This window comes from Lonchura striata, chromosome 2 (genome assembly GCF_050655825.1).
Source record: "Lonchura striata isolate lonStrDom1 chromosome 2, ASM5065582v1, whole genome shotgun sequence".
Lineage (NCBI taxonomy): Eukaryota > Metazoa > Chordata > Aves > Passeriformes > Estrildidae > Lonchura > Lonchura striata.
The window spans coordinates 47,034,564-47,060,194 of record NC_140704.1 but is presented as its reverse complement, the minus strand read 5'-3'; the positions used below and the strand labels follow the sequence as shown (position 1 = coordinate 47,060,194).

The window sequence follows — 25,631 nt, the reverse complement described above, 5'->3', positions numbered from 1 at the left end:
TGCTTCCTAGCCTACAATAAGGCAGTGCTGTCAAAATTTGCATATTAGATTAGGGATAAAAAAATACTTAAAATGCAATGCAATGTGACATTTTATTGCCTTTTTTTTTTTTTTTTGTAATTTCAGGAAAGGAGTTATGCTTTCCCAAATAAAAGTGTTTTTTCTTAAAATAAATTAATGAGCTAAAAATTAATTTCCCGCATAAATGCTAGACAGTGGGTTTTTTTAATTCCAGAAGGAAAATATTAGAGAATAAATCAAATATTACAGAACTAATTAAAACGTCAATTCTGTATGTACAGTAGTCAGCTCGTTATTCTCTTTACTCATATCAGGACATTGTTTCTATAAAAAATAAAGTGAATGACAGGTTCTGATGGGAAACAAGTACTGTGTAACCTGTGCCACTGTGGCCCCAGCAGTCCGGCTTTGTGTTTTGCAGCTGTCCCATTTTGATTAAAGGACATCTATATCAGCCTAGGAGCATTGAATTGGGCTTTGTCTTTGCACATACTGAAGCAGCAGTACATCTAGTACTTGACATTAGACTTGAGGTAGCAGTATGCACATCAAGACCTTGGGTAGAAATGCTGAACAGCTGAAGCCAAGTGTTGCAGATTGTGCCACTTACTGGCATTTTAATCACTTTGTCATTTCATTCTGTTCCCTTTACCTGTAAAAATGTGACTGTAGTTTCTGTTTTAGTTTCTGCCATGCCTACAATCTGGAATCCTCTGCAAATTCATTCCAAAGTGATGAGTCTCTCCCTTTGTGCCTCAGGTTGGACCAGCCTGGACTCTGTTCCCTCTGGGTAGGCAGGTCCTGAGTCCACCAGTGCACTTAACCCTTGTGCCACTGTGCTTACTCAGCACGTGACTTGGCTCCCGGATCTGCCCTTGGAGGCTGCACCTGGCACTTAAATGAATTGATTAAGCAAAATTAATTGCTTGGCACAACTTTTAGGAGCAAAGGGTTTCACACAGAATAGGACCACCACTCCTGTGTAATCTACCACACAGTGTAATTTGTCCCAGGCAGTCAGACAGTCCTTCCCGTTTTTTCTGAGAAGCTGCCCTGTATGAACAAACTTATTGGTGTCTTGGCACCAGAGCATCAACCTTACAAAACCTCCTGAAAGTCACTTTTCAGACACTCAGTTGCAAATTTCAGGTACTCCTTATGCATGTGATCTCTAGGTTCCAGCCTAAACCCAGCCATTGAATCCCTGGGCTAGAATAAATGAATAGAAGCTTTTATAGTTCACTGCTTGGTTTTGTCTCCTGCTTTTGTCAGAGGATGACTTATTTGTCCCTGTCTTTTGGGCTTTGCTGGTAGTTTATTTAGTGGCAGTCATTAAGCTGAACACACCTATGCATATAGCTCCAGTTAATCCAGTAGAACTACTCACTTGTCTTTTGCAACAAGAGGCGATATGGAATACTTAGCAGTAAGTAAAAAACAAACTATTTTTTAATTTTTACTTAAACCATGTGTGACAGTTGGCACATAGGTCTCACTGAATGCTATTGTGATAGTGAGAATTTTGCAATTTAAGGGTTATTCAATCCTGAATAGTCAAAGCTCATTATTAACAGAAAAAAAATCTCAAAACTGTATTTTGTAAGAAGACCACAAACTGCTAAAATATGAATATAACTTTCATAGAAAGTATTTCACTATACATTATGGTTCAATCCACTTAGTTAAATTATTGTTGCATAATGTGGGGAAAAAAACTAGAAATATAGAACAAGGAAAATGCTGCAACTTAATTTAGATTACTTCTTTGTGTTTATATTCTGAATTGCAACATTCTGAACTTCTGTTTTACATAAGGAGAAAAATACTTAGTGATTTTGCTATGATGACTAAGCAATACTAGAAATAGAGCACAGTTCTGAAAGAATTAGTTACACAGACATTTGGGATTCATAATGGGAGATAATGGTCTTTTTGATGATGAATACATTATATACGCCAAGAATATTTCAAGAGCTTGTTTTAAAGTAGATCCATTAGCATAATCCAAAACTTATCCTTAGTCTTCCAGATAAGGAAAGTTCTTGTGTTGTTGTAATAACAGAAACTTAGAGTGTTAGAGGGTTTTTGAAGAAACTATGTGTTTGTTACAGAGCTAGACTTCAGACACACTCCTTACAGTGTGTAAATTTTAATGCAAAACACATAATCTGCATGGAAGTGTGGAAAATAAGGGTTGGGGTTATTTGCATAATATCACTAATACATTTTTTGAAACAACTTCTGGGTCATGAGCTCATTAAGTGTCCTTCTTGGATAAACTGGCAGCATGAACTCTTCCTCACAGGATGTTTCTAAACTCCTTGCCAACACTTCTGTTGGGTTTTTTTTTTTTCCCCAACAGTCCAATATAATGCCCAAAGTCCTGTAAAAACCATGGTAAAAAAACTGTGGTCAAATATATGAGAAGCATATACTGTTTGGTTTTACACTGATAGCACTTTTTGATAGTTAATCTTGTGCTGATGGAGTGCATGGGAACACCTCTGTTATAGAATATACTAAATAAAAGATAGATAGATAGATAGATAGATAGATAGATAGATAGATAGATAGATAGATAGACAGACCTGAAATGAAATTAATTTAGTACTATTTGTAATGGCCATGCCTGTCTTCAGATATTGCTGACTTTCACCAAAGATACTGTGATAGAAATAGTCTATTGGACTGACACTTACATGCCAGTTCCTGTGTGTTCTTTATTTTCTTGAAATACCTAGTTAATAATACCTAGAAAAATTGAATGTTATCAAAAGAGGGTTCAATTGTGTAGGAAGCAAATACTTGCCCACATTACCTTTCTTTAAAAAGTGTTTTGTCTCTTTATTGCAGAAAGAATGTAGTATTGTTCTACCTGTAGTATATTATTAAGCAGCTTGTGCAGTTACTGTTGTGTTGCCTAGCTGGTTCAAAAATGCAGTATATTTCATTCCAGCCAGTTCATGAGCCAGTGATCTCTTAGTTTATATCAATCTATTTCTTGGTGTTTTTTCTAAATTATTGTATTTATCTCAAATATTTAAAATGTCTGCAAATGTCCCCATGGTAATGGAATTCACTTGGCAGCACTATATAGTTATATGAATCATTACAAGACAGTAAATAAGTGACTTAAGCACAACTAAATACCAAATGGAAGTCAATTGGTTTGGTAACAGCAGAAAGTTTATTGTGAAGATACCTCAACACCATTAATATTTTCTCCTGGAAACCCCTACTTCTTGAAAGAGTTGTTTTGGACAGACTTGAACATTTGGTCCTGATGTTTCAGGGGATGTCCCCCAAAAGAAAAGCTTTCTCTGCAGATGGGTGGATCACCCCATAACTCTGTTGTGCCTGAGCCTAGATAGCACAGCTGGCTGTTGGAACCTGTATGAAAGAATTCAGATCACTTAATTTTGAGGTCATGCATCTCTTAGTGCTATGGTCTGTCCATCGTGAGAAGTAATGGAGAAGTAATCCTTTGGAATAGTTCTTAGCTTGAGCCTGTGCCTCTGACAGAAAGCAGGCTAAAGAAGTATTTATGGACTGTCAAAAGATATAGTGTATGTGCATGAACTTCCAATGAATAAACAAGTCACTGTTTTTTGTAATGGCATGTAATGGAATAAGATGGCTGAATACTTGCAGACCATTTTTTGCAAGAGAACAGTATTCAATTTTCTTGGGCTACTACTGGCAAAGCAGCCTTTTTCAGCTCTGAAAAATTGTCCATTCAACTCAATGTCTTAGATGGACCCATTAGCTACTGTTGTCTTCTTGCATAAATGCAGTTGCAAAAGTGACACGTTTTAAAGTAGGATGTCTTAATCCATTGTGATAGCTGCATGGCTTCTTCTTTGAATATAAAGGAAGACTGTGCAGTCAAGCATATTTTAATTCCATACCTATAGTTCAGCAAATGGAGGAGAGAACATTGAAAGCCTTAAATAAACCACAATGTGATAAATCATAATAAGGTATAAAATTAAAACATTCCGTTTATTTAGAGAATGTTTCAAATAATGGAATACATCGGTCTTGAACCAAAGCATACGTTTATGTAGACCGTTGTTATTTCACAGTTTATTTATAAAATGATTCCACTTTTGATAACATCTGTATATGGCAAGGTGCCTAACCTCTGAGGCACAATGGAGAGAAGTTGTAAAGTTAGCATCCTCCTTCCTCTTGATGTACTAGCTAAGAAGCTGGAAGGAATCACAGTGTTACTCTGCTGACTGAACTCAGGCAGCAGCATCTGCTGGGTTTTACTAACTTCCACTCATTGGAGAAAATGTTTTAAAATGGAGGCAACAGGAAATCTTGGTAGGAGGTTCTCAGAACACCCAACCAAGGCAAAGTAGATACAAGGCTGTAGACCTGTTGTGGTACAGAGTGAACACTGGCTGCAGTCATGGTGCAAACTAGACAAAGTGACAAAAATAAATCGGAAATTATCTCACTCCAGCTGTTTACACAAAGCACAAAACTCATGGCTATTATAATTCTGCTTTTCTCTCTGGTTACTTGACTGGGAAACTACTAAAACATCCATCACTGAAAAATTGTGTCAGAAAAAATAAATCTGATTGGCCATAAAATGTTTTTGGGGTTTTTTTTGGTTTTTTTTTTTGGTTTTTTTTTTGTTGTTTTTTTTTTGTTTTTGTTTTTTTTTTTTGTAATAGTTATGACCTAAAATGTATTTTTAATGTTGGAAAAAATAACATATTGTTCATTTTGTCTGATTGATTTCCCCACTTCCTGCCTGATTATTGAGGAATTCAGAATGTTTTGGCCAACAAGAAGTGTGTCCACACTGGGGAATTTCTTGCTCTCTTTTCAGGAAACACAGCTACATTACCGCTATTAATGCAGGCTTTCTCACCACTGTTTATCTCATGCTGTCTGGCCTCCATCATTTTTCTAGATCTCTCTTATCTGTTCCTCAGTGGGCCTCTATCCTGCAATTAATTCCACTTGGTGCAGAGGCTGGCAGTGCAGTCCCAGCAATTACAAATACCTGTAGTAAACACAGAGGAGATGGCAGTACCTTTGCTGGCAAATACCAAGCCAGCAACTTTCTCACATTTGTCTGGAGATCAGAGTGAGCTCCTTCAGACACACAGTTACACAAAGTGACCATTCACGCCTAAACGTGTGAGCCTTTGGAGCAGGCAGCAAACACTTCCAGGCCAACGGGGGGCCCTGTCCTTGCTACAGCAAGTAATTAGAAACAAGAAGATGAGACCTGTCTGGCCTGCTTTCCATTGCCTGCTCCCATCTTCTCTCAGCTTGAACTCCCCACCTTCACTTGCTTGTTTCCTTTTTTTTTTTTTAATATTCTAAAACAAACAAAACATCTATTTAATAAGAAAAATACATTAGCAAATGAAAGGGTGTTTTTAAGACTTTTCTCCCCAGCAAACTGGCTTTCATTGAACATTACATGTATCTCTGGTAAATAAATTAGAAGATAAATAGCATTAAACTCATAAAACAATTGCTGTATTTTGCTGATGGTTGGCATCTCTGCAGTACAGCTGCTTCTCCCAGCCTCCTGGGAGTAGAAAAAGGGACAATAGTGAGCTATGCAGTGTGACTGACATCTCTTCCAATCTAAAGGCACACACACACACATACTCACCATCAAATCAGAGTAATTTCTATTGGTTTGGTAGCATCTTGAAAGGCTTTCTGTCACCCAGCCAGGAGACAGCAAATGGTCAATGCAGGAGGTCACACAGGATGGTCTTAACAAACCCTTTTGCCAGTGCAATCCATAACGAGTCAGACAATGCCTTTGTATCTCTCAGAACACATCTCTTGTCTAAGCATCTATTCTAGCAGGTGCAGCTCTGCATGTCAGCCACCCCAAACAGCCAGCTGTGCTTGCAGTGAAACATTACAGTCTGCAGCCATCAGAGGAGAAGAGTCATCACCAAAGGCTGTAAATAAAAGGGGAAGAATGTAGTGGCTTTGGGACTTCTGCCCAAACAGATAAATTTTGACTGCTGTTGTGCCTTTGCTTTCTTAAGAAGCCCCAAGTGCTATTTCTGATCAGAGAAGAAAGAAGTCTGCTGCCATGACCCTCATCAGGGTCAGCTGTTCCAAGCTGGAGTTCACACTCCAGCATTGCCAGAACCGTGTTGCTCAACTCTAAGTACAATCCCCCATGCTGTATTCCCTAGTGGATCCCCTAATTCCACTTGTGGGTCCTACATGTTCCTACCTTCTCTGCTGATTTATGGAAGTTTTTCATTAGTTCCCTGTTCCCCACTGCCTGTGTCCAATGAGGAGTCCTCTACATTAAAGCAGGTCTTGAAAACATAGGGGGGAACAGGAAGGTTATAAGTAACTGGGTAATGGGTAATTCAGTTAGTCTTCCAGAGGCTAAGAGACAAGAATACTTACTCTAAGGAGAAGTCACTCCTCAGGAAATCCTTATGGATCATTGTTCTTATGGAGTAGGAAAACAAGCCTCTCACAATAGAAAATACCTTCCCATCAGCAGAATTAGAAAATGATAGAGCAACCGAGCTCTGGTAGAGTGAGTCATCACTCAGCAATTTTTCTTCAGTGCTTTCCCACTGATTGCTAGCAAAGGTCATGGGTTGCTAAGCCAGAGACTGGAGGCTGTAAGATGGGCCATCAGGAAGCCCTGATGCTGACAAAGATGTTTACCTCTAAATTTCAATCAAGCTCAAAATTAGAGTATCAGGGGAAGATCAATATTCTTCCATCTAAATTCAAGATTTGCATTTTAGTAAATCCCAGGGAAATGTTGTCGTTGCTATGGATAAGATATATGTAGGGTCCAAAAGTCAGAATTAATTCTTTTAATAGACAGAGAGCAAAGAAGAAGAGAAATTAAAAGGGTGTAGTGCTGTCATGTCCCCTGCTGAGACATCCAGTTCAGGGTTAGCTCCAGATTATGACACAGAAAGTTGCTTTGACTGCAGTGTACCCCTGCCTGTTGTGACAGAAATCACTCACCTCTGAAAGGTCTTTAATTCATCATTCAGCTCCTTCTCCATTCCTTATTTGTACTGCCCAAGTAATTAATTTACTGCTTGTAAATCTGTGATAGGAGGAGGAATTGCATTCGAAAAAGGAAAATCACTGTTTTCTGCTTCATTTATCTTAAAACTAAATCCCTAACGAGGTGTCACGTTCCCTTCCTTCCTGCACATGTAAGCTTGTCTAAAATAGCCACTCTCCCCTAACATTCAGTTATCTCTACTGTAGCATCATTGCCTGTAGCAACACTGAGAATAGTTAAGATAAGAATCGGGTGTTTTATCACTGTTTGGTCTAACTTTACTTAATGCAAGTCTGGATGATAGAATAATAATAAAAATACCAACACCTTAAAGGACCTCTCTGCCCTAAAGCTATTATTTCTATCAACAATGCAGCCACAGGAGAAGTCCCAGCAATAGAAGACATGGAGGAAGGACCCAAGTTTTAGGGTTCCATTGGGGAAGCAGGTATAAGAAAAGGTAAAAAAATGGAGCCAGATTTTCATGTCCATTGTATTCTCATATTTCTGCAATATCACTGTGAAAAATGAGAGAAAAGTGCTTCAGTAGTGTTAATTAACCATTATTGACCTCCTGAGCTCTACAAAATTTATGGCCCTCATGGAGGTCTCTGGCTCTTTTTTTCAAGACTGCAAGGAGACTGTTTAATTTTTGCATTTCATGGTGGTTTGGTTCCCTGTGATTTCCCCTTGCAAGGGTAAAGTGACAGGCTGTGCTTGGGTAGAGCTTCTATCCTGAGAATGTCCAGACGTGCCCCATTCCCCTAATGAGATTATTTTTACTCTGTCTTAAGGGTATTTTAGGTCTTCACAGAAGTCAAGTTTTAGCTGCATACCTTACAGGCATACATATATAAAGACTGGTGTTGGTTACATACAGACTGCTCAAAGTACGTCAGAAATATGTAATGTATGATAAACAGAAAGATGGGCTTGGGGTTTCAATCATCTTTCTTCTAAGTGAGGTATTTCAGGACTTCAGTGAAATGCACATGTCTTACATTAGAGAAGCTTAGCAGGCTCAGAATATGTATATCCCCATTTCCCTTCAGCCTGTGAAGCTGCCTTACTACCAAAGCTGAGTAAAGTATCTTTACTAAGTTAGTGTAAACAGCTCCTATTCCGCTCTCAGCTCTGCAATCACATACTGGCTGATTTTTTTTTTTTTCTCCCCTGCTGCATTTTTCTTTTTTGGAAATAAGAACTTTCTCATGCCTGTTGATTTCATCATACAGGAATTTAATTCAGCAGTCACCTTAAAAGGCCATTCATTTAGATTTAGGGAGGAGCACATTCACTTCCTTTGCAAAATGTGATGTCAAGGCTTGTATTTTTCCCTCTCAATTAATCTTTGAATAGGAAATGCAGAAAGAGGAGGGTACACAGTAGAGCACAGCACACATTTATATGGTCATCTAAATGAACAGAGCTGAAAGGCTCATAAGCAATGCCTTTTTCACTGAACATGAGTACACTGGTTGTTCTTTCTGAAGGTCACAGGTATGGAAAAAAGGCACAACCTATTTTGGTAGGATGCTGATTCAAGCTTCTTAATTAGCCAGCTAAGAGATCAAAGAGCAGAAAGAAGTCAGATGAAAGCTAGGTGTTGGTGTGGCTGCAATTCCTTTCCTAACTATCTGTTTCCCAGATTACAATGATGTCAGGCTGTATCTGTCACAATTAACATGGGGAGGAGGAAGATAAAACAAAAGCTTGTTTATTGTAGGCTGTACCAAAACAGTTTTTGTATAGATTTCTCTAAATGAAATCAGTTATTGTAGGTGAGTCTGGTGGCTCCAGGTATTATTAAAATTGTCTGCACACCTCACAAAGCCCTGTTTACAGCCAGTTAGAATTTCTTCTGAATTCAGCTTCCAGAATTGAGCTGTTCAGAACTGTCTGGCTCTACTAGGTACACCTACGTTCGCATGGCTGTAATTTTCAGACACAGCCTAAAAGGCTTGGTCAGGTCAAAGGCGTTTGGAATGGAGATTTGGCCTTTGCTGTCAGGAGGGCTGGGGCAAGGAGGGAGAAGTGGTCTTGCTGAAAGAGCTCTCTCTTTTACACTCCTTCAGCAAACACAGCTACAGTTCACTCAGTCAGAGGGAGGCCCTTGAAGGCTTGTTACTCACAAATATTCAACAGAAATGTTCACGGTTTTAGCAGCTTACTTCCCAGACGTCTTTTCTTCCCAGAGCACACTCCAATCAAAATTTAAGATAAATTTTCCCCCAGTACAGCTGTTACAAGGCTGGCTCTATGGCAGGTCACACATAATGTTGAGATCTGAACTGAGAGAGGGGCACAGCCTGGTTTTCAGCCAGCTTCCCCTGGCTAGCACTATGGAGGAAAGGGGAAGCTGCTGCACAGCAGAACCCTCAAAATAGTTGAAAGTGATCCTGGAGGTGGCAGGAGGAAGGATGAAAGTTTTAAGCCAGAATCAGAGATGGGGGAGAACACTAGTGATGAAGTAAAGTGGAAGGAAAAAGATGGAAGGGACCATCAGAGCTTGGGAATACCCACAAAGAGAACTTGTGGTTGAACCTGGCTGAGTTGACACAGGAGAAAGGGAGAAAGGCAATGGAAAAACTGATGCTGAGACAAGGAGAGGGGAAACGGTGCTGGTCCAAGAAACAAGCTGTACATGGGGCTGATGTCTGTGGTCCATTACTCTTGGATTTACTAAGGCCTAGGTTTTGCTGTGCAGTAAGATTAGGACTGGTGGAGAGTGGAGGTAAGGACTGAATCAATCAGAAGTACAGGACTTAAAGCAGAGGGCAAAGAGAAGATACGGTATGGATAAATGGCCCCCGGGGTTTAAATGCTACCTTGGACTCTGTCCCACTGCTCCAGAAATCCTTGCATTCCAGGCAAACTTTGTATATGTTTACCCGGAAGCTCCTAATTTCCCTGGTGGTCAATGTGACTCCTAAAGTGAGAAAGTGCTGTGTTCAGAGCTGTGACCAAAGTCAATGGGGGCTGTGTTTATTGTATATGGAAAAAAATCCCAAACATTAAGTGCTTAAAAAGATCAGGTTTTAATATCTCACATTGGTTGCCAAGATTATTTTATTTTTCCCCCCATTTTTTTATCCACTCACCTCACAGGTTTTCTTAAAAAAATATTTGTGAAATACTCAGATTTTATACTGTTAAATGCCAATAAACAAGCATCTTGGGAAACAAAAAAATCCTTCCTTCATTACAAAAGAATACAGCAAAGTGAAGTCTGAAACCCCATTAAACAACCAGTAGAACAGAAATCATTAAGTAGCTGCTAATTCCATAATCAGGTCTTGTTCTGTGTACGGGCTGAAACAAAGATACTCTGAAAATATAGTTGTGTATCATGCTAGTAGGAGCTGAGTCATCCATGGAAGTACTAATTGGAAAAATATAATCCATTTCTTCTCATGTAATAGTAATAGTGTAAATGCAAAGATTTGAAGCTTTCTTCACCTGTAGACCCTGTAAACTTTACTGGAGACATGCAGATCCTTGAATAGTGACTAGACAACAACTTGTTCTTTAGTTATTTCTGCTGCAGCCCTTGGAAGTCATCTGTGGAACCCTGGGAGTCTGCGGATCACATGTTTTAGACTGCTGTCTATGGCTGTATAGCTCACAAAGGAAAAAAAAAGTGTTAAACCAAGAATCATATTTTCAGTTGGTCCAGTAACATGCTCTGTGTCATAAGAAAGCATACGAAATATTCAACGCCATTGCTGCTAGCAGTCATCTTGAAAGAAGGGAACAAGTTTGTTCTGATTATGCCATATCAGATGTTCTGCCTAAGACTTGTCTGCTGGTTTTCTTTTTTTCTCCCTCTCCAGTGTCACTGGCAAGTCTTGCATTTCTCTAGTTGACCATTGTTACCGTACCCAAGCCAAATTAAGACCCCAGCACACTAACTCACCTCTGCCAATCCAGTCCAGCTCCTAACATATATCTTGTAGGACTGAAATCTACTTTTAAAGCTCCCATACTTGAATGTTTCCATTCCACTGCAAACTTAGAATGATATTTGATTCTGTAAAAACAAACATTATGAATGTGTTTCCCCTTGGAGTTTGGTAACTTCTGTCACTGATGTGCAAGGATCTGTAATTACAGCAGTGTTCCCTTCTATCCACCACGGCTGTCTCCAGCAATGTTCCCCCTCATTAGGAAACTATCCTATAATTTGAGATTAGACCTTGAGCATAAGGCAGTAATTGCCCCTTTCTGTTTGAATCCTTACAGAATTTACATTGTCAAGCTGAGGCGTCTGTTGTAGACCTTTCCACCTTTCAGAAACAGGTCTTTACTTGGAACTTCATTTTGCTTTGCCTGGTTTGCAACAGCAGTTCCCCCAGCGCACATGCTGTGAGAGCTGGGTGCAGATAGCCCTCACTTCAGGAAAGCCAAGCCTCTGATACTCTTGATTCTGTTAAAACCACTGAGGATTTTTTCTCACTATCTGACATTCAGCTTTTTATTATATCGGTGACCTCTGTCACTTTCTGATTAAGTTATTCTGGCTTTGAAAATTATGCTAGAAGAATTGAAAGTGACATGAAGCGATAGGTTTATTCAGTTCCCCATTCTGAATAGCTGCTCATTTCTGCAGTATGGAACAAGACACATTTATCTTTATTCATTACCCTTTAAAACTACACATATTTTAAAATTTTGTTAGTTCCATTAATGTGATATATGAGATCTTCCTGAGCTCATAATTTGTCACTGCTGCCTTTGTGTAACTTAATAATAAAAATCTTAGTAATGGATGCTGGAATGGTAGCAAAGGATGTAGTTCCTTGCTCCCTTGTTTCTGCTTTTTGATCTTTTAGGCCTTGAGCCCTGGATGTTTTCCTCTGAAAAACTTGGTGTTTGCTAGCTGAGTTATAACAACACAGAGATAAAATAAATTTGCCAGCAAGCTATTTTTAGCTATTTATTTATTTTTAATCCAATTTGTAAAACATAAAAAAGGATGAATTCTGAGCTGCAATCACATTTAACAAAGAAAGCAGACCAACCCATAAGAGCTTTAGCAAACCACTAGCCACATGCCAGGGCTCTTTGTCACATTTTTCAAGCCTAGCGAAGTGAACAAAAAGGGCTCGGTGTGGGTGGGCTTGGGACAGAGGTCTAACACATGTGAACATGGGCTCAGAGTACTAAAGCTTTTTTCTGCTTCAGTCTTTTGGCCTCTTGCCTCAGTGTCTGCATGGCAAAGGTGTACATGTGCATATCTTGCACCAGGTATGTGTGTAGCATCCACATATTTTAAATTATTCTTTGACTAGCTACTCACTGCCTTCACTTTTCCTGATATTTCCTGTTAGAGCTTTTTTCCTGAACCGCCAGCATTAACTTACTTTCACTTTACTGCCAGAACATGACACAATGCAAGAGATAAATTTCAAAGTCCCACAGATAATTTATAATGATTCCTTTCCAATTACCCCCAGTTAGTGTGGATAAACATTTCCCCAGAAGACAAAACCCTAAACCACATTCTGGTATTCCCATTGACTTTTTGGAGGGACTGACTTTTACAAAGTGATATGCTGCTTCATGAGAAGAAGAAAATTCCATTTCTGAAAATCAAGCCTTTGTTTTCAGAGAAACCCATAAAGCTTGCATTTGCTGACTTTCTTCATGTGTTGCCAACGAGCGGGGATGGCCTGAGCCTGACTTTTCCTTCCTCATTATACGTGGTGCATATTTGCTTCTTTCGTGGGCTGTGTTTTCAGTGTCTTTGCTTAGTTTCTCACTATCTGCCATACTGACTTCTTTATTCTTTCACTTCTGAGTTTGCTGCATATTTTATTTCTGTCTTACATCTGCACTCTGCTTGCTTTGCTCAGCTGGATTTAGCATCCAGATTGTATAAGGATGTGCCTTTTTTTGTCATTTTAACCTCTTCTGCCTTAATGCTCCATTAGAGAGACTGCAGAGGGCAAGTAAAAATAATTAAAACCCTAAAATAAAGTTCTAATAACAGCAAGAAGAAAATTTAAAAGCAAAAAACCAGTCTTTGCAAGGTTAAAATTATAGAACACACATGAAGTTTTAAAATATGTATAATTTCTTCCCTCATACATGATCCAGATGTTACTCAATGAAAGAATCACATTTAAATATAAAAGAGTCTAATTATTGTGTTGCATAATCACTGTATTAAGTTCAAGAAAAATATGAAAAAGCCAGGTTCAGTAATTAGCAGCTTTCACAGGAATGCAAACCTTTCTAAGCATGGTTTATGGCCATCACAGAATATGATCCTTTTACCTCTGGTAAAAGTCTGCAAGGTTTGTCATCAGCTCTCAACACAAATGAACTTCAGATCCATCTGCTTTTCTGCAGAAGCTATCTGGGATCAATGGGGTTGTGCTATATCTGCACTCCCTGCAGAAATATCTGAGAGAATCTTCTGAGAGAATGGTTATCTTCTTGCTTCACATCCCCTCGTGGAAAACTGGTTGTCAATATTTGTGTCAATGGGATGTCACTTGGTGAGATACCTCAGATTTCCAAAGTGAACAGCTGTATGTATCTCATAATCTGTAACTGAACATAACGATCACCCAGCTATAGCAAGCCTGGGAATAGAGAATGTCAGAAGGAGAAACGAAGCTATCTCAAAATAAGTTTGAAGAAAAGATGAGTAGAGCTGACAGATGGTACAGCACTTCAAGGAAATCACGATTTTCCCCTTCTTCCATCAGTTGCTAAGGAGAGATTATATATAAGAGAGCATCAAGAATACCAGCACCCAGGTAATACTTAATTCTGATAAGGGTTTGAACACCCATGAAGCCATCTTACACACTTTCTGTCTTAATCCAACCTGCTTCCTGGGGCTGGGGCGTTTATCCCTGTATCTATGTCTAAAATGGAAGATGGGAATGCTTTATCTTTTGAAATGTCCAGAAAGCTGTTCAGAAGCATTAGCCAATCCACTGTGCAGCTATGTATCTCTTGAGCTGTAAAGGCAAATACATACAGCTCAGAATGTATCTCCCTGCAGCTTAGTGATTCCCCATTCAGTCACTACTTTAAACTAGAACAATTATCTTTTTCTTTTTGGCTTTCTGAAGGATAGGGTTTAACCCCATTAATGACTGTATTTCCCTCCTTACCACTCCAGGGATACTTGGCTCAAAAGGGATGATGTAATTGTCTTGACTGAAATGAAACTCAGATCAGTTGAGGGGACTAGAGTGAGGAACACACATTTACTGCAGAAATTCATCTGGAAAAAAAATGCAGATCATTGCTTGCTTTTTAAAAAAAGATGGCAAGGTGCATATTTTTTACTCAAGCTTTAACTGACTGAAGGACAGAACTGAGAGTGTTGTAGGGAACGAGCCTACATCCAGATAGAGATCAGTCACCATCAGTGCTCCTCAGGGCTTAATCCCGGGAATAGTTCTGTTCAATATATTTATCAATTATTTGGGTGCAGGAGTTGAATGCACCATCAGCAATTTTGCTGATGATACTGAACTGGGAAGTGTTGTTGATTGTTTTGAAGGACAAGTGGCCTTGAAGAGAGATATGGATAGACAAGAACATTAGTTTATGATTAGTGGGATGAAATTTAGCCACCTGAAATACCAGATTCTGCACTGGGGAGGGAATACTTCTGAGCATGTGTAACCTAGGAGAGGAGTGGCTGGAGAGCAGCCCCACGGAATGGGGCCTGGGGGTGCCAATTGACTGGGGGCTCAAAAGGAGTCAGTAGGATGTGCCCAGGCAGCCAGCAGGGCAAACCTCATCCTGGAGTGCATCAAACTACCAGCCAAGAGGGATAATTATCCCACTATATTGAGCTGCTGCAACCTAATTTTGAGTATATTGTGTATTTCTAGGCCCCGAAACTTAAAAAGGATGTGAAGATCCCTAGGAGGGCATATCCTTTGAGTTGCTTATCTCTTCTCCTTGGGGTGCAGTGACATGGGAATGGTTTAAAGTTGCACCAGGGAAGGTTTAGTCTGGACATTGGAAAGCAGTTCTTTACCAAGAAGGTGGTCAAACACTAGAATAGGCTTTCTGGAGAGATGCTTGATGTGCCACAGTTGTCAGTGTTCAAGAGGCATTTATTTGGACTAAACCCTTAATACTGTGCTTTAACTTGGTCAGCCCTGAAATGGTCAGGCAGCTGGACAAGAAGATAATTTTAGGTTCCATCCAGCTGAACTATTCTATTCTATCTTCTATATATTCTATATCAAATATTCTGTATTCTATTCTAAACTTTCCTTTAATAGAAGCAGGCTAAATTATCTTCCTTGTCTCTTACCTCCCTTATATCTACTAATTTCTCAAAACACAAAAGCTATTGGAGAGATGCTCCAGCTGAGGATGAGCCAACATAATTCTTGGATGTAAGAGAAGCCGTGTTTACAACATCTTCCTCTTAAACAACATGCAGAACCCTAAAGAAAGGCCCACTTGTTTTAGTAAAGCAGACTTTTTTATGTGGTGGGCATCCACAATCATGACAATTATGAGCGAATTCATAGGAGTTAATGAGGAGCACTCTAACCTGAGAACTGAGACACACTAATGGAACAGGATCTGCAGGTGTACAGGATGGGGTCACTCCCTGTCTCAGAGAAGGACACTTGTATTTCATGAAGGGACTTCAGGGAAAGGAAAAGAACCAGGCTTCTACTTTTTGAAATGAAAAGCACCAAAGAGCGCCCAAAGCACCCTTAAGTGTTAGTGGGAGAATCCCTTGGCCTGTAGCAAGGGTCAGGTTTGAGTGACTAGAAGCAAAATGTTCTGCAGATTAAGTGCACGTGATGGTAATATCCAGAATGGGAGGCACAGAAAAAACAAGGGACTGGTAAAGCTAGTAAGGGGACAGAGCCAGTGGTGGTATCTGGGGGATATTAATAAATTTTATGACTGGAAAGGAAGATGATGAGAAGCAAGGCTATAAAAGTGACTAATATGATTTAAGGTCAGTAGGAGAGAGACAAAACAGTCACTGGAGGCAAGTTTTTTTGGTCAGAGCACAGCAGTGGGGTGAGGATAGGCAAATATCACTCAGGTGCCTTTCCCAGACCTTCCTGAGGTGTAACTCTTATTCCACATAACAAAGACTTAAGAACCTCCTTAAGACTCCTCTTTTTTGGCTTGACTTTGACTTGACTTTAATGAACTAGCTTCCATACTACTGTTGTTCAGCACTGGTCTTTCCCTTGTTTTTTGCTATGTGGTCTGTAACTATCTCAGTCAGACTGCAGGCTCCATAGTAAATCATTATAGTGCTAAAGTATAAATCACAGAGAAACACAGCACCTGTACAGTAGCTAAATTGCACCTATGGTGTCCTATAAATAAAAAACCACCCAGGAGTTAAAATCATGAAAGGGAAAGATGCAGAACTTGAACTAGCTGTGCTGTAGCTCTGGTCAAATTAGGATGTGTCAAGAATTTTAAACATTATGCAACATATTTTATCCAAATAATTAGGTAGCACACAGAAAACCTCTTCACTTGGGGAGAGCTGTGATGTATTTCTAACCCAAGAAATATCACAGACAGAGTGGTCACCAGTGAAAATCAATTTGGACTCAAGTGAAAGAAAGGGTAAAAATTACAATAGGAAGCCATTATAGGACACTGGGGGAGGATGAGAAAGCAGAACAGGAAATGTTTATGTAGATAAAGGAAGCCTGCAAAATAGCTACAACAGGAATCACAGGAATTTCAATTGTCCTGTCACTGAGTGGAATTGTAATTAGGAAATATCAAATAAGTGTGAAAAGCTGAAGACTAACATAGCTCTGAATTGTCTTTAGAAAGTTTGTGAACACACTCTACATATAGAAGCAACAGTCTCAGAAATCTCACATGCTGGCTTTTATCTCCAAATCCAAAATAGTGCAGATCTGAAAGAATCAGTTTATTGACCTTCTGGGTTATACTACTAGCTCTATTTTCTCAGGCCTTCTGCAGATGGCTGGGGGATGGTATATTCACAGAGGATGTGGTTCATTTAACTTCTGGGGATTGACTCTTGTCATGTTTGTGGAGGGCATGAGCTAAAAATTGTTGAGAAGAAAACTTTGCAAGCTATGAGATGATAAAGTGGGTATAGGTTTTTACTACCTGAGTTATTCTTAATTAAAGTTGGTATAAAAAATAGGCAATTTCTGGAAATCTAGTAATTTCTGGAAATCACAGTATACACTAAAAAGCTTTAGTCAAATTTGTATATTAAAAAAAAGTGCAAAATCCATTTTTCTGCCAGCAGTACCATATTGGCTTCTGTGAGGTTTAAATTCTCTGCTGCAAAAGTGCAGTTAAGAATGGGAGGCATTGGCAAAGCTTCTTTGTGTTGCAGTTGTAAGAAAGAGCAGTTAAGTGAAAATTACTTGCTCTTACTCAGCTGATGTTAAAGCATCTGGTAGCATTTGTCCTCTGTCCATCCCAAGCTTTTTTTCTTGCCTTCTACTCAGGTTCCTTGTGTCTGCTGCACCACTGCAAGCTTCCCTTTGCCCAGGGTTTCCACCTGGTACTTCCAGTTGATATTCAAATGCTCTTGATGTTTGCCCCATCCAAAACCAGTTTGTTCTGCCACAGGGCAGCATAAAACAGGTGGCAGTCCCCTCTAATACTGGACTACAAGAGACTTGAGGAACATCGTCTCCTTCTGACAGGACTGCACTCAGGAAATAAGAAGAGTTGGAAGAGTAACCACCAAGTATTTATGAGAAATAATTAAAAGTGTGTTCTGAGAAGCTGAAGCTCTGGAATTTATTGCACTAGACTCAATTTTTGCAAAGATTCAACAAGCATCTGGTATGTTCCAATTCATAGCACATACGTCTGCCATTGTATCAGTCTGCATAGCAATAATCACTTTAGTATTTAGCTCTGACTTAATTCAGTATTGCTACTATAACAGAATTTGCCTTCACATCTGCAAAAAAGGACAACATATAATTTCACAGTATTTTATCTTTCTGGCCTTCATTTGCTCTGGTGAAAGATGATCTATCCTGATATTTCTCAAGACATAACTGTTGTGTCTGGAGTCATCTTTGTTTGTGTAACAGGGATAGCACTTGTGAGACTTTCAGGGGATTAAAATGAGCATTTATTTTATAACGTGATTATAATGTTGTTCACTAAAGTTTTGATGAAATTGTGAGAGAAAGTACATAGTTAATTCTACTTTTCTCTGGCTCCATGTAGATTCTGGCCTCCAAAAGCTGTGCAGAGAGTTTCAAAACTTTTCATAGGAATTTTTTGTTAGCAGCCTGCAGAAATGCCTGCTTTGTTTTAATGAGCACTTTCAGTAGTATCACACAACTGTTTCATAATCTCAAAACTCTTATTTAAAGAGCTGTGACAATCAAGCCAATCATACTCCCATAGACCAATTTTTAGTTATCTTTGGTCAGCTTCCACTAAAAACATATTTGTGTCCCCTTGCTGTCAGCTGAAATATTTTTTGTAAATCAGTATTATTTATCTCACTAATTACTCTTTAACTTGCTTTTGCTTATTTTTACAAATTTTCTTTTTTCCCCTCTACTAGATTATTTGCTTTTTTAAGGCTTACTACTTATTGTTTCTCCTGACCTTTGGATCCCTGAGCCTACAAGGCTCTGGGATATTTTTTCCTATTTAAAATACGAAAAGGGACATTTTAGTTTCTTTATTTTTTTCCCCCAAATATTTTCTGCCAGCAATTCCCTTTCATATGACTGCTTGATTTAGTTTCCCCAACTCATAGAAATTCAGTTTAAAATAGCAGTAGAAGAGATTCTTTTGGCAGCCTGCTTGCTGAACTCCAGAAATGCCACTTCACATAGTCCACGCTATGAATGGTTGAGTGAGCTCCAGAGAATATAGCTGGGAAGAAAAACCTGCAGCCTGAAGCCTGTTAATCTGAGGAGAGGGGAAGGTATCCTGTAAAGTGCTTCTTCTCTATCATCACGTCTGTTTTATTCTGAGTGCTTCACGTTGGCAAAGCAATTAATTCTCTTCACTGCTCCATTAGTCGGTCACTACGAGAACATAACCAGCAGCCACTAGTGCTGCCCATGATTTTTGTGCCACTGACACCCATTTATTAATAAACCATTAGGATATGGCACACAGACAACCATACAGTTATTAGATAGCAATGACTTCAGACCTGTGCTTACCTGAGCATCCTTTAGGACAGGAATCTAGCAGGGAAAGGATGGCTCTGTTTTCACTTCACGGTCATCTTCCAAACATGACATTCCTAATTATATAATTGGGAAGCCCTAAAAACATTTTGGTCCTTCATAAGTGAAATTAAACTGCCAGTTTACACTCCATCTTTGCATGGAAAATGTTAAAATTCACAGCAGATTTCCAGACGTCTGCTTCCCAACTGTTTTTAAAATCTAGGTCATTATATATAGGTGGCATCAGATATGTCTCCATGGAAGTCTCAGAATATTTTAAACAGCAAAATGGGTCAGCCGTCTTTAAAGCTTGTAACCATCTAACACAAGTTTTTGTATGTGTACAGTCCAAGAAAGGTTAAATGTCTTCCTTGACCCCTCATTGAATACGAATTTTTAACGTTCCATGTTCTTATAGCTCTGTGAGGCAGCATTTTCTACATAAATTCCACTGCTCTTTCAATCTGTATGATGTTTTTTGCCATCCAGTATGAAATCTATGGCAATATAAATCCTATCTTGTTCCAGACTTTGGTCATTCATTTCCACATGCTGTGCAGTCATTCCTTGACTGCAGGCATTTTCCAAAAGTTGAAAATTTGTTTCTTTGATTTTGTGATTATTATTGTCCTCATTGCATTGCCCCAGACTGGGACTGAAACAGTGATTCCAAAAGATGCCATGCTCTCTGTGTGCAATTTTACATGTTTGCAAACAATTTTCAGACTAGCAGGCAACACACATTACTTTAAGCAGTGTAGAGCAGAGGTGTGGGGTAGTACAGTGCTGGAGAGGGCTACTGGATGGATGCTGCTGGGAAGTAGAAAGGGGATTAATGAGAAAAGATGGTCACCAAGCAGGAGGAAACACAGAGAACATCAGACCCACTGGTACATCTGGTACGAGTGCAGAAGGATGATGAATGGGTGAGACATTGCTGTGTGGGAAAATCAATCCACACTCTGACTTGGGCTTTCCAGAGGTAGAAGCTACTTTACCTGAGGAGCAAAATGTTGGGGATCCTGCCACCACTGACAATAGATGTGTCAGCTTTGGAACCTTTATCCTGGTACCCTTGTCCTGGATTAGGACCACTGTTTAGGGCCATACTCTGGTTACAGACAGGTCATGATTACACAGGAATAAAGCCATGGGGGCCCCTAACAGTCCAAAGAAAGAATTACAAGCCAAAAGCCTGACACATTTTCCCACTGCCATCCTGAGTGCCTGAGAAACCAGCTGAAAGCCAGGCCAGCGTGAGAAGGTCCTCACTGTCCTGAGTGAAATGCACAACACTTGGCAGCTCTATGGGCTATTGAAACCCATAAAAACATTCCCACTGCTTCCAGAGGACTGCAGATCCTGCCTACAGAACCTGCTTTCCTTGCTCCAGGAGCTCAGATAATATTACCACCTTTTGCACATTAATCCAACTGCATCTGAAAGTGTTAACTATTTCTTCCTGAACTTTTTACCTCTGCTACTAGTTTTGCTGTATCTTCCCACAACTGCCAAAATTTAAACTTGTCTCTTTTTTAATTTCTTTCCACTGCAGCCAATATAATCTCCTTGTGCCCATTGCAAATTCTGCCACCACTGAGCTCTTCTGGCATCATGCTGGCTTGTGTTTTTAGGACAGAGGGGAAGAGGGTTTTGTGTGGTCATTTAATGCATGAGAAAACTCATTAATAGATTTTCTGGGTAACTGAAATGTTGTTTTTATCTGCAGAATAGAAGGAGCCTAACACTCCAAGTTTCCTCCTGATGCCCTGGCAGTCCCCTGCAATTCCAATTTGGTGTGACTGTTTCTTTGGAAGGGAAGAGTAGCTTGAACTCTGTATTTATTCATTCTCTCTACTGGAGCTAATCAATGAATCAATTGTAATTTTTTGGTGATGTGAGCGTTGCCATGTTTTAAGGCGACAGTAAGCCCATCACTTGCACAATAGGCCACAAGGTAAGAATGAGAAGGAAACAGGACAGTGACTATGAATACACAACTGAAGAAACTCACAATTCACTTCTAAACACAGTTGAAATAACCTGTTCCTTCCCAGTGGGGCATTTGTAACGTGTTGCTGTGAAATTATGGTAATGGCAAGAGTAGATAATTACTTAAGCTAAGCTCTATGAAACAGCAGTGCATAGATGTCTCGACCAGAGAGTTACAAAGGTTTTGTGCAACTAACAAATACCTTCAAAAAATAAATAGATGGACAATACTGTGTGCAAATTGAACCATTTGGAAACAACGAAGTGAAAAGATCTGCGAGCACTGTCAGTCCTTGGCCACGGCAATGCAGTGTTGTTCCCTGAAGGTGGCTAGAAGCAACAGAGCCATCTACTGACTGACAAGGTTAACCACAGCATCTCTGTGCTCTTCTCACTTAACTTGCCACTTCCATCCTAAAATTGTGGCTTGTGGAGAGCTGGTTTTCAGCAGAAGCTAATTACTGAAGCACACAGTTAATAGCTGATTAGCAACTTGCTGAGCCTCCCTATTACTCACCGCTTTGACATCTGGTTAGGTACCTGTGTGAATAAGCACTCCTAAGCATGTGTCATTTATTTTCCCAAGCATGAGATGAAAACACATCTCGTGGTTGAGAAGCAAGCTTGGTGTTTACCAAACACAGATTACTTTGCAGAAGGCAGAGAAACATTCTGGACATCAACACAATGTTATTGGTGCAACCTAGCAAAATAAGAGGATGGAAATCTTTGACCTGAGAATTATTGAGGGTCTTTACTTGTGTTTAGGAGCTATTTGTAGGCTGTGTGCTGATGCAGGTGTTTGAAAATGGAGCCTGACATGCAAGACCCTGGGTGCTATGTGACCTGAGGGCTTGCATGTCCTAGGACCATGGAGTCTTGCAGGAAGTCCATGTCTTGCCAAAGACTCTCATTAAAGCAAACAAACAAAGAACCTTTCAGGCTCATGCAACTTAAAATGACAGATGTGAAAATGGAATGAAAGTGCATGAAATACTGATTTTAAAGACCATTTGTGTTACAGTAACATCTAGATCCTGAATAGATGTCAAGAAGCTCCCTCTTACCAAGCTTCTGTTAGTTAATAATCATATAAGGTTCAGCAGCAACAATGTCTGTGCCAGCAAACTGAGAAAATACCTGGCATACTTACTGCACAAGTAGCTGTCTGAACAGTCCAAAAGGCACTCAGGCAAATGCAGTCAAACAAGAGACTGTCAGTATAGGAAGTCTGGCATTGTTATGAAATGACTGTAGGGATCAAGACTGGTCAGAGCAACTGACCCTGCCCAAGCACCCTCACGACAGCTTGTAGAACCTGGTCTCCACAAATGGTGCATGAAGTCCCACGATCCCCCGTGGGTATAGGAGGAGCTGTGTAACCTGCAGTGCTCCTGAGGAAGCTCTGAGTGCTCTGCTAGGAAGAAGGCTGATTGCACACACACATACGATTCCTTGCTAGAACTGGAGCATCCAGATTTACATGGCTAAGGCTTCTCTTTGAAGTGTCACTATGAGGAAATTGTGTCTTTCTTCCTCTTGCAACCACTTCAGCATGGCTTGAATTAAATTATATCTAGGTTTAATCCCTATTGCTTACATAACCTATAGGCTGAATTCACCCTTTGCAATTTTTAGAAAAAACAAAAGCCAAGACATCAAGAAATGCAGGCAAAATATCCCTCCTAGGTTATTTCATTGTATCTTGCTATTGTAAATGAGACGTGATTATAGATTCTCAGAACACAGTGTAAAGCTCCACATATATGAGCAAGGAGCCTTTGAAACTTTAAACAGACCCAAGACTCTTCTTATGATATTCAAGAACTTGCAAAATCTTTCTTTAAGTAAGAGTGTGATATTTATTGGACAGAGATAAATGTTATTATAAAATCTTCTAGCTACAAGAACAGCATTTCAGACTGAGAAGGTTATATTTTTCAGAGTACAGATGTCAGGATGACACCTAAAAAGACAAACAAGAATAGAAAAGCATTTGGAATCAAAATATTTGGAAGGAAAATCTAAACCAGCTTGTTTCCACTCAAAAATATATGAGAGTGTCATTACAACAGACATGAGACAATGGCTCAGACATAATAAATATAAATATACAAAATATATGGATTTCCAGGACAACCGGATCTTGTTTCTGTAAATACCTATGCACTGAAATGGATGAATGAAGTTTTCTGGGACTGCTCATGAGTAAAGTTATTAGTTAGAGTCTGTAAGTTTCCAGTCATGTGCTGTGACATCTGCAAACCTGTAAAACTGAAACTTCAGAAATGGTAAATTGTTCTGAAGAACGATGGTTTCTTTTCTGTGGACTGGATAAAACTTAGCAAGCATTTGGTAATCTTTGTTATAAATAATAATAAGGCATATAAAGACAAGAATGGAGATATTTTATAATCATTAGATTGCCCCTTCACAAAGACACATTCTCAGCATTTCACATTCTTCTGCCGATTAATGAATTACTTGTGTGGCTGTTTTCACCCGTGTGGCACTGACACACAGAGCACATGGCACAGGGGAAGAGAGAAATCCCAAGGGCATTGCTGCTAGGGATACTTCCAGGAGGAAATGGATACACCAGAGTTGCAAGCAGGGAGGAGCTGCCTTGCTAATTCAAAGCATTTTCATCACTGAGCCTGCCACACCTTGTTCTCATCATGACAATTCTGCCATAACCACACTCCTAATTCTATTCCTTGTCCCACAGGTGCCACTGAAAGAAGATGCTGGGCCACACCATGCATGGAGCATGGTGAAGAAGGCTTGGAACTGGCAGTGCTGCACTGCTCCACCCTTATAATTCCCTTGAGTGTCCTGGGAGCTGGGGAGGCTCTCAGCAACAAACACCTCTGTAGTGATTAGTGAAAGAGCAATCCCTTCTTTCATGAAAAGCTGGGTATTCACCTACATATCTTAATTCTTTCCATGCATTTCCTTTCTCGCCCTCACTCCTGAAATTTTGTTAACACAGAAAACCAGGAGTTTGGTCTTATGTCTGGAATTTCTGTGTAGCTAGCAACCTCAGTGGATGTGCAGTAGTGCAGGTCAAGTGATGTTATCAACTGATAACTGGCCAGCACACATACATAGATCAACTGTACTTGAAGTGAATAAAAATCCAAGGTATCTGGAGCATGTCACATGTACTGTGCAGGTGCCAGTTATCTGAGCATGTGCCAGGAGATGCCTGCATCTCTTTCTGCCTGTGTTGTCCTGAGCTGAAATTAGAGATGCTGACACAAACTTTACACAAGAGAAGGTAAGACAATTTTAAAATATCTGATAGAGCCCCTGTAATGTAAATCAGGAACCTATCAGGTTTCAGAGAAACTTCTCTTTTGAGCCTGAAGAATTCTGGCTACCATCAAGTCTCTTGATTTTTTTTCCCCTTAGGTTTTTAACCCTGAACACACTCAAAGAAAAAAATAAGACTATAGGACTATAGGAAGGAGTGATCTTTTAAGTGGCAGTAAATTTTACATTGCTGTTGATTCAGATGAGTCCATTACTGCTTCCTGGAGGTGAAATGGATTATACTCTTGTTGGCAATGCTTCAACATAGCTTGTTTGCTATGGAGAATTAAACAGGCACCTTTTCAGGCTCCACTTGTTCTGTTCTTAGCTGGGGGCCAAATTACTCCTTTCCTACCATGAACTATGCCTTTCCCTAATCAAATGCTTCCTGACACTGCCCTCAAAACTGGGGCTTGGGAGTATCTTTACATGGCACGTTCACAGACTAATTATACGCTGTTGTAAAAAGAACTATAAAAAGAAAGGGTCGCACTTTGTTTCTTATTTTAGTTAAGTATCACTTTGTTCTCAGATTACGAGAGATCCTTTCAAGTTTAATCTTCTATGGATATGGACCCAGAACTGTGGGGCTGCATGGGCTGTGCCATGATGCACCAAGAAGCCCCAGTTCCAGCACACAGTTATGCACCTCCCACATTTCATACATGTCCATAAAGCACAACCAGCTCGTTGCTTGGTCTACAGCCAGGCTCTGTGGAGAATAATCTCTGCTCCAAAGAGCTTGTAAACCTCAAAAGGAAGCTGAGCAAGTAGCAGAAAACAAGGAAACATTTAGAGTGAGAAACACTTCTTCAGGTCTCTGTGTCATTTTATCATATGCTACCCTATCAGTGTCTTTGTGGGAGCTGACTGCAATTTCTTTCATGTGGGCAGACTGACAGGTCTCTTAATGTTAATGGGGTGTCACATGAGTAAAGAATGCTACTGATGGAAGCAGAAGCTGGATCACAGCACTGATCTCATCAGCAGCCTCTTGTGGGCAGTAAGGTCAGAGGCGTTTTGAAAGTTAAAAATCAATTGTATCAGTAGACTTTCCTGTATTTACTGCTTTGCAAGAGACCGTTCTTTGT

At 39.8% G+C, this 25,631-nt stretch overlaps 1 long non-coding RNA gene across 2 annotated transcripts in view; it reads left to right on the top strand.

The window, feature by feature from the left end:
• LOC146768220 (uncharacterized) overlaps window positions 1-25,631 on the top strand; it is a 34,396-nt gene that overhangs the window by 4,448 nt on the left and 4,317 nt on the right. For both annotated transcript variants that reach the window (XR_014953289.1, XR_014953290.1), the window contains one exon: window positions 23,954-24,505. This is a non-coding gene — a long non-coding RNA (uncharacterized LOC146768220). The remainder of the gene's footprint in view (window positions 1-23,953; window positions 24,506-25,631) is intronic.